The following is a 9693-nucleotide window of genomic DNA, read 5'->3' on the forward strand; positions in this document are numbered from 1 at the left end:
CAATCCCAGGACAGTATATATTTTTGTTTTGGACAGCTTTCTTGAGGTATGGTGCACATAGCATAAATTTCATCCACTTAAAATAATTAAAAATCAGTGATTTTTAGTATATTCACAGAGTTACAACCATCACTGCTACTGAAATTTAGAAAGTTTTCATCACTGACACAAAGAAACATTCTAGCAATTAGTGGACACCTCCTATTTCAACCTCCCTTAGGCATTAGCAACGCTATTTTATTTTCTGTCTCCATGGTTTTGCCTGTTCTTGATACTTCATATAAACTGACCAACATAACATGCAACTTTTAGGAAGCCTGAATGCCACAAACATCACGTTCAGCAAAATGAGCCTGACTTAAATGCGAGGGTATCTGTACTTCCGTAATTGTGTGTATTATATTTCAATAATTGATTTGGAATTTTCTTGTTATTAAAGCAAATAACACAATTCATTTTAAGGCTTATGCAATCATAATATCATTTCTATTTGAACAAATATAAAATTTTATCTGATGCACTGCAAGCTCAAGCGCTTTAATTCTAAAGCTTATGCTCACAGTGATTCTTGAAGATCCACACTGGTCTGATATAAGTCCACGTACATGTAGCATTGCACAGTTACGTTCAGCATGATCTGAGTCTTTTATCTCATGTTTGAAAGCCAAACCATTTATTGTCACCCATGGATGATGACTGCTGTTACGAAACACACCAATCCATGAGGAAGGTAAAATGCTGGCCAGAAATTTCATTTCTTCTTCATTATCTATAGAAAGCAGACTAGAAGGGTTCTTTGAAGCACAGGCCTGCAAACTCTCTTCCCAAGTTCTTCTTTCCTTACCAATGTAAAAACAACTGTTGGAATATGTAATCCACTCCTCAGGACAATGGCCACAAGAACGTGCTTTCTGGGTTCTTGTATTTGGGGAAGAATTGTTCTGCTCCAGGAAAGGAATAAGAACTATCGTTTTTCACACAGCAGACATCAGGACAATGCAAATGATTCCCAGGACCTCAGCAGTGAGCTTCTCTGGAGGTGGCAGTAAACCTACTGTCATCAGAAAGCCACACGCCCTTCAGTGGAGAGGTCAGGTTACCTTATGAATGAAGACTGCAGAAATGGAATTTTCCCTGGGTGAGTCAGTGAGTAAGTAGCAAGTGAAAGTCAAGGCCTAGGATATTACAGCACACTACTGTAGGATTTATAGACTGTACACTAGGGTACACTATATTTATGCAGCACTTTTTTTCTTTAGCTAATAATAAATTAACTTTACTGCAATTTTGTTGGTTTCTAAATTTTTCTTTTTTTTTTTTTAATTATACTTTCAGTTTTAGGGTACATGTGCACATTGTGCAGGCTAGATACATATGTATACATGTGCCATGCTGGTGCACTGCACCCACCAACTCGTCATCTAGCATTAGGTATATCTTCCAATGCCATCCCTCCCCCCACCCCCCACCCCACAACAGTCCCCAGAGTGTGATATTCCCCTTCCTGTGTCCATGTGATCTCATTGTTCAATTCCCACCTATGAGTGAGAATATGCAGTGTTTGGTTTTTTGTTCTTGTGATAGTTTACTGAGAATGATGATTTCCAATTTCATCCGTGTCCCTACAAAGGACATGAACTCATCATTTTTTATGGCTGCATAGTATTCCATGGTGTATATGTGCCACATTTCCTTAATCCAGTCTATCATTGTTGGACATTTGGGTTGGTTCCAAGTCTTTGCTATTGTGAATAATGCCACAATAAACATACGTGTGCATGTGTCTTCATAGCAGAATGATTTATAGTCATTTGGGTATCTACCCAGTAATGGGATGGCTGGGTCAAATGGTATTTCTAGTTCTAGATCCCTGAGGAATCGCCACACTGTCTTCCACAATGGTTGAACTAGTTTACAGTCCCACCAACAGTGTAAAAGTGTTCCTATTTCTCCACATCCTCTCCAGCACCTGTTGTTTCCTGACTTTTTAATGATTGCCATTCTGACTGGTGTGAGATGGTATCTCATAGTGGTTTTGATTTGCATTTCTCTGATGGCCAGTGATGATGAGCATTTTTTCATGTGTTTTTTGGCTGCAAAAATGTCTTCTTTTGAGAAGTGTCTGTTCATGTCCTTCGCCCACTTTTTGATGGGGTTGTTTTTTTCTTGTAAATTTGTTTGAGTTCGTTGTAGATTCTGGATATTAGCCCTTTGTCAGATGAGTAGGTTGCGAAAATTTTCTCCCATTTTGTAGGTTGCCTGTTCACTCTGATGGTAGTTTCTTTTGCTGTGCAGAAGCTCTTTAGTTTAATGAGATCCCATTTGTCAATTTTGGCTTTTGTTGCCATTGCTTTTGGTGTTTTGGACATGAAGTCCTTGCCCATGCCTATGTCCTGAATGGTAATGCCTAGGTTTTCTTCTAGGGTTTTTATGGTTTTAGGTCTAACGTTTAAATCTTTAATCCATCTTGAATTGATTTTTGTATAAGGTGTAAGGAAGGGATCCAGTTTCAGCTTTCTACATGTGGCTAGCCAGTTTTCCCAGCACCATTTATTAAATAGGGAATCCTTTCCCCATTGCTTGTTTTTCTCAGGTTTGTCAGAGATCAGATAGTTGTAGGTATGCAGCATTATTTCTGAGGGCTCTGTTCTGTTCCATTGATCTATATCTCTGTTTTGGTACCAGTAGCATGCTGTTTTGGTTACTGTAGCCTTGTAGTATATTTTGAAGTCAGGTAGTGTGATGCCTCCAGCTTTGCTCTTTTGGCTTAGGATTGACTTGGCAATGCGGGCTCTTTTTTGGTTTCATATGAACTTTAAAGTAGTTTTTTCCAATTCTGTGAAGAAAGTCATTGGTAGCTTGATGGGGATGGCATTGAATCTGTAAACTACCTTGGGCAGTATGGCCATTTTCACGATATTGATTCTTTCTACCCATGAGCATGGAATGTTCTTCCATTTGTTTGTATCCTCTTTTATTTCCTTGAGCAGTGGTTTGTAGTTCTCCTTGAAGAGGTCCTTCACATCCCTTGTAAGTTGGATTCCTAGGTATTTTATTCTCTTTGAAGCAATTGTGAATGGGAGTTCACTCATGATTTGGCTCTCTGTTTGTCTGTTGTTGATGTATAAGAATGCTTGTGATTTTTGTACATTGATTTTGTATCCTGAGACTTTGCTGGAGTTGCTTAACAGCTTAAGGAGATTTTGGGCTGAGACAATGGGGTTTTCTAGATATACAATCATGTCGTCTGCAAACAGGGACAATTTGACTTCCTCTTTTCCTAATTGAATACCCTTTATTTTCTTCTCCTGCCTAATTGCCCTGGCCAGAACTTCCAACACTATGTTAAATAGGAGTGGTGAGAGAGGGCACCCCTGTCTTGTGCCAGTTTTCAAAGGGAATGCTTCCAGTTTTTGCCCATTCAGTATGATATGGGCTCTGGGTTTGTCATAGATAGCTCTTATTATTTTGAAATACATCCCATCAATACCTAATTTATTGAGAGTTTTTAGCATGAAGCGTTGTTGAATTTTGTCAAAGGCTTTTTCTGCATCTATTGAGATAATCATGTGGTTTTTGTCTTTGGCTCTGTTTATATGCTGGATTACATTTATTGATTTGCGTATATTGAACCAGCCTTGCATCCCAGGGATGAAGCCCACTTGATCATGGTGGATAAGCTTTTTGATGTGCTGCTGGATTTGGTTTGCCAGTATTTTATTGAGGATTTTTGCATCAATGTTCATCAAGTATATTGGTCTAAAATTCTCTTTTTTTGTTGTGTCTCTGCCTGGCTTTGGTATCAGAATGATGCTGGCCTCATAAAATGAGTTAGGGAGGATTCCCTCTGTTTCTATTGATTGGAATAGTTTCAGAAGGAATGGTACCAGTTCCTCCTTGTACCTCTGGTAGAATTCAGCTGTGAATCCATCTGGTCCTGGACTCTTTTTGGTTGGTAAACTATTGATTATTGCCACAATTTCAGCTCCTGTTATTGGTCTATTCAGAGATTCAACTTCTTCCTGGTTTAGTCTTGGGAGGGTGTATGTGTCGAGGAATTTATCCATTTCTTCGAGATTTTCTAGTTTATTTGCGTAGAGGTGTTTGTAGTATTCTCTGATGGTAGTTTGTATTTCTGTGGGATCGGTGGTGATATCCCCTTTATCATGTTTTATTGCATCTATTTGATTCTTCTGTCTTTTTTTCTTTATTAGTCTTGCTAGCGGTCTATCAATTTTGTTGATCCTTTCAAAAAACCAGCTCCTGGATTCATTGATTTTTTGAAGGGTTTTTTGTGTCTCTATTTCCTTCAGTTCTGCTCTGATTTTAGTTATTTCTTGCCTTCTGCTAGCTTTTGAATGTGTTTGCTCTTGCTTTTCTAGTTCTTTTAATTGTGATGTTAGGCTGTCAATTTTGGATATTTCCTGCTTTCTCTTGTGGGCATTTAGTGCTATAAATTTCCCTCTACACACTGCTTTGAATGCGTCCCAGAGATTCTGGTATGTTGTGTCTTTGTTCTCGTTGGTTTCAAAGAACATCTTTATTTCTGCCTTCATTTTGTTATGTACCCAGTAGTCATTCAGGAGCAGGTTGTTCAGTTTCCATGTAGTTGAGCGGCTTTGAGTGAGATTCTTAATCCTGAGTTCTAGTTTGATTGCACTGTGGTCTGAGAGATAGTTTGTTATAATTTCTGTTCTTTTACATTTGCTGAGGAGTGCTTTACTTCCAACTATGTGGTCAATTTTGGAATGGTTGTGGTGTGGTGCTGAAAAAAATGTATATTCTGTTGAATTGGGGTGGAGAGTTCTGTAGATGTCTATTAGGTCCGCTTGGTGCAGAGCTGAGTTCAATTCCTGGGTATCCTTGTTGACTTTCTGTCTCGTTGATCTGTCTAATGTTGACAGTGGGGTATTAAAGTCTCCCATTATTAATGTGTCGAGTCTAAGTCTCTTTGTAGGTCACTCAGGACTTGCTTTATGAATCTGGGTGCTCCTGTATTGGGTGCATATATATTTAGGATAGTTAGCTCTTCATGTTGAATTGTTCCCTTTACCATTATGTAATGGCCTTCTTTGTCTCTTTTGATCTTTGTTGGTTTAAAGTCTGTTTTATCAGAGACTAGGATTGCAACCCCTGCCTTTTTTTGTTTTCCATTTGCTTGGTAGATCTTCCTCCATCCTTTTATTTTGAGCCTATGTGTGTCTGTGCATGTGAGATGGGTTTCCTGAATACAGCACACTGATGGGTCTTGACTCTTTATCCAATTTTCCAGTCTGTGTCTTTTAATTGGAGAATTTAGTCCATTTACATTTAAAGTTAATATTGTTATGTGTGAATTTGATCCTGTCATTATGATGTTAGCTGGTGATTTTGCTCATTAGTTGATGCAGTTTCTTCCTAGTCTCCATGGTCTTTACATTTTGGCATGATTTTGCAGCGGCTGGTACCAGTTGTTCCTTTCCATGTTTAGCACTTCCTTCAGGAGCTCTTTTAGGGCAGGCCTGGTGGTGACAAAATCTCTCAGCATTTGCTTGTCTGTAAAGTATTTTATTTCTCCTTCAGTTATGAAGCTTAGTTTGGCTGGATATGAAATTCTGGGTTGAAAATTCTTTTCTTTAAGAATGTTGAATATTGGCCCCCACTCTCTTCTGGCTTGTAGGGTTTCTGCTGAGAGATCTGCTGTTAGTCTGATGGGCTTCCCTTTGAGGGTAACCCGACCTTTCTCTCTGGCTGCCCTTAACATTTTTTCCTTCATTTCAACTTTGGTGAATCTGACAATTATGTGTCTTGGAGTTGCTCTTCTCAAGGAGTATCTTTGTGGCATTCTCTGTATTTCCTGAATCTGAACGTTGGCCTGCCTTGCTAGATTGGGGAAGTTCTCCTGGATAATATCCTGCAGAGTGTTTTCCAACTTGGTTCCATTCTCCCCATCACTTTCAGGTACACCAATCAGATGTAGATTTGGTCTTTTCACATAGTCCCATATTTCTTGGAGGCTTTGCTCATTTCTTTTCATTCTTTTTTCTCTAAACTTCCCTTCTCACTTCATTTCATTCATTTCATCTTCCATTGCTGATACCCTTTCTTCCAGTTGATCGCATCGGCTCCTGAGGCTTCTGCATTCTTCATGTAGTTCTCGAGCCTTGGTTTTCAGCTCCATCAGCTCCTTTAAGCACTTCTCTGTATTGGTTATTCTAGTTATACATTCTTCTAAATTTTTTTCAAAGTTTTCAACTTCTTTGCCTTTGGTTTGAATGTCCTCCCGTAGCTCAGAGTAATTTGATCGTCTGAAGCCTTCTTCTCTCAGCTTGTCAAAGTCATTCTCCATCCAGCTTTGTTCCGTTGCTGGTGAGGAACTGCGTTCCTTTGGAGGAGGAGAGACGCTCTGCGTTTTAGAGTTTCCAGTTTTTCTGTTCTGTTTTTTCCCCATCTTTGTGGTTTTATCTACTTTTGGTCTTTGATGATGGTGATGTACAGATGGGTTTTCGGTGTGGATGTCCTTTCTGTTTGTTAGTTTTCCTTCTAACAGACAGGACCCTCAGCTGCAGGTCTGTTGGAATACCCTGCTGTGTGAGGTGTCAGTGTGCCCCTGCTTGGGGGTGCCTCCCAGTTAGGCTGCTCGGGGGTCAGGGGTCAGGGACCCACTTGAGGAGGCAGTCTGCCGGTTCTCAGATCTCCAGCTGCGTGCTGGGAGAACCACTGCTCTCTTCAAAGCTGTCAGACAGGGACATTTAAGTCTGAAGAGGTTACTGCTGTCTTTTTGTTTGTCTGTGCCCTGCCCCAAGAGGTGGAGCCTACAGAGGCAGGCAGGCCTCCTTGAGCTGTGGTGGGCTCCACCCAGTTTGAGCTTCCTGGCTGCTTTGTTTACCTAAGCAAGCCTGGGCAATGGCGGGCGCCCCTCCCCCAGCCTGGCTGCTGCCTTGCAGTTTGATCTCAGACTGCTGTGCTAGCAATCAGCGAGATTCTGTGGGCGTAGGACCCTCCGAGCCAGGTGTGGGATATAGTCTCGTGGTGCGCTGTTTTTTAAGCCGGTCTGAAAAGCGCAATATTCGGGTGGGAGTGACCCGATTTTCCAGGTGCATCCGTCACCCCTTTCTTTGACTAGGAAAGGGAACTCCGTGCCCCCTTGCGCTTCCCAGGTGAGGCAATGCCTCGCCCTGCTTCGGCTCGCGCACGGTGCACGCACCAACTGTCCTGCACCCACTGTCTGGCACTCCCTAGTGAGATGAACCCAGTACCTCAGATGGAAATGCAGAAATCACCCGTCTTCTGCGTTGCTCACGCTGGGAGCTGTAGACCGGAGCTGTTCCTATTCGGCCATCTTGGCTCCTCCGAAAAGAATTTTCTGCTTCCTGCAAAGTTCCTGCACGAGTCTGGTTTAATTTCTTTATCTGTAAAATGAGATGACTGAAGATAATATTGGTAAGTTTCTTCCATCTCTACTGTTCAGTGACATCTTCCAGTGTCTAGTAATTCCTGAAAAGTCTCAGGTATTTTTTTTTTCCTTCAGTGTGCAGTCACTCTAGTAAATGGCACAGATTCTTCTGGGGAGAATTTGGAGGAAAATGTATAGTCTATACTTGTGACAATGCTGAAGGATTCTTCCTCAAGGGGACCTGGCCTCCTCTTCAATCAAGAGGCACCAGGTTTATTAATTTGTTTAGGACTGAAAACAGAATGAGAGCCATGACCCCCCACTGTAATAACTCAAGTCAGGTTTCTGGTCACCAAGCTGGGAGATTTTTCTGAGGTATTGGCATTTCTAAGATAGTAACATTTTAGTAGGCTCTCCATCTCTTTCATTCCCAGGGACACTGTGACTTAGCCATGCCAAGGATTCCTATACGTTGAGTAACTCTGATTGCCACAATGCCCTGCTGCCCCTTGTGGTGAATTCATCCACATTGTCTCTGACAGCTAAGCACTGTCACCTGGGCTTTGTCATCTGGTGATGAGGTCACCAGGATCTCATCATCTCCACTGAAATCTGGCAGTCATCTCAATGGTGTCATCTTCTACCATGATACATGGCCTACACAGAAAGCAACAAGAGAGATTTTCAAGAATGTTAATACCCTTCTTACTAATGTCTTTCTTAATGCCTTGGTAAGGGGAGTGTCTTCTGGGAACTCTCAAGGGAGGTAGCAGGAGTGAGTGTGAATGCAAGTCACATATGATAAATCCACTTTACCACTCCTATCTCCCTTAACTTTTGGTTTCCTTGCTCTGCATTATATCAGGGAGGTTCTGACACCTCACCTTCATTAAACGTAGGCCAAAGTTAAGTCAAAGTTTTAGCCAAAATTGAAGTAAACTCTAGGAACTAATTCCAGTTGCATATACTGCAACATTAAACCCTAAATCTCTGGAAGTCTACCCATGTCACTAAATGTAGCCAGATCCAGGGTTATAGTCTGTTGTCTTTGGTCTCAGGTATATATTTACATACATGAGTAAGATCTCATAATTATTTTGGTATGTTAGGTATCTCTTCTTAGTTTGAACTTTGTCCTTCCCCCCAGGAACATGATGAGATGGGACCCTAGTATTGGGTCTAATGGCAACAAACGGTAGTTGGGGTGAATCTTGGTGAGAAGTCATAGTCCTTAAAAGACATCTGTCCCAGATGAGACATTACATGATCTTCAAGCAAGGGATGACTATTTCCTTAGACCTGGGAGGACAAGCTAGAACAGCTAGTAAAAAGAGCTAGTTTCTGCATGCATGGTAGGAGGGGTGGTGAGAGCTGAAGCTGATTTAGAGTCCTGTAATAAATACCTGATAGAATACACTTTCAAGATGAATTATGCCTCATGAGTCATGTTGATACATATGCTTGAATAAAGCTTCTAAGAAAGAAGCAAGTAGTGGAAAAACAAAACAAAAAAACCTGATCTAGGGTCATTTTGAAGATGGCAAGTGCTGCAGAATCCACTGAGCCGTCTATTCAGTCTTAAAGCTGCTTCTACTGCTAGAATGTTATCTTTACAATAGTTCAATCATGAATACTCATATGGACTAGGTTAAATACAAAAAGGCTTACCTTTATTATATTGTATTTCTTTGCACAACATGCTTTACAACTTTCACTTTCTCTTAAATCCACTTAGTGGAGGCATTTCTTGACAATGGAAATATCTCCAGTACTTTTTGTTTGTTTCCTACATTGTTCATGGTTTGCTCTTTCCCAAACCTTTCATCCCTGCTAAGTCCATCCCAGCTGAAACATTTTTGGACAGCATACAAACCAGAACTACTTTTGGATAGTTCACTATTGTCTTTCCCAAACAGCGCGCACACACACACACACACATACACACACATACACACACAGACACACACACACTTCTAGCCTCTTGCCTTTCATTGGAGTATAATCCTCCCCTGTGTACATTTCAAATTTAGCTTCATTCTAATATCATAACAGCTATTTTCATTTTTCTCATATTTGCTTATTTTTAAAAGCTCATTTAAAGAATGATTTACCCACTTCACAGACTCATCATTTTTGGACAAGAAAAAGACCAACCATTAGATCATCTGGTTTCTTTCTGCCTCCTACTGCCAGAGCTGTTCCCACAATGCATTTGCCAGTGATAATCTTAGTTCATTAGAAAACTTTCAGGCACTAGCACTTACACTATTCTCTTGGGGTATGACATACAGAGTAAGAGACTTCATTTAGGAAAATGT

At 40.8% G+C, this 9693-nt stretch overlaps 1 pseudogene; it reads right to left on the reverse strand.

Annotated features, from left to right (window-relative positions):
- Positions 1-543: 543 nt before the first annotated feature.
- On the reverse strand, positions 544-1581 carry LOC100989652 (NKG2-E type II integral membrane protein-like; annotated as a pseudogene).
- Between the last annotated feature and the right edge of the window lie 8112 nt (positions 1582-9693).

This window comes from Pan paniscus, chromosome 5 (assembly GCF_029289425.2).
Source record: "Pan paniscus chromosome 5, NHGRI_mPanPan1-v2.0_pri, whole genome shotgun sequence".
Taxonomy (NCBI): Eukaryota; Metazoa; Chordata; class Mammalia; order Primates; family Hominidae; genus Pan; species Pan paniscus.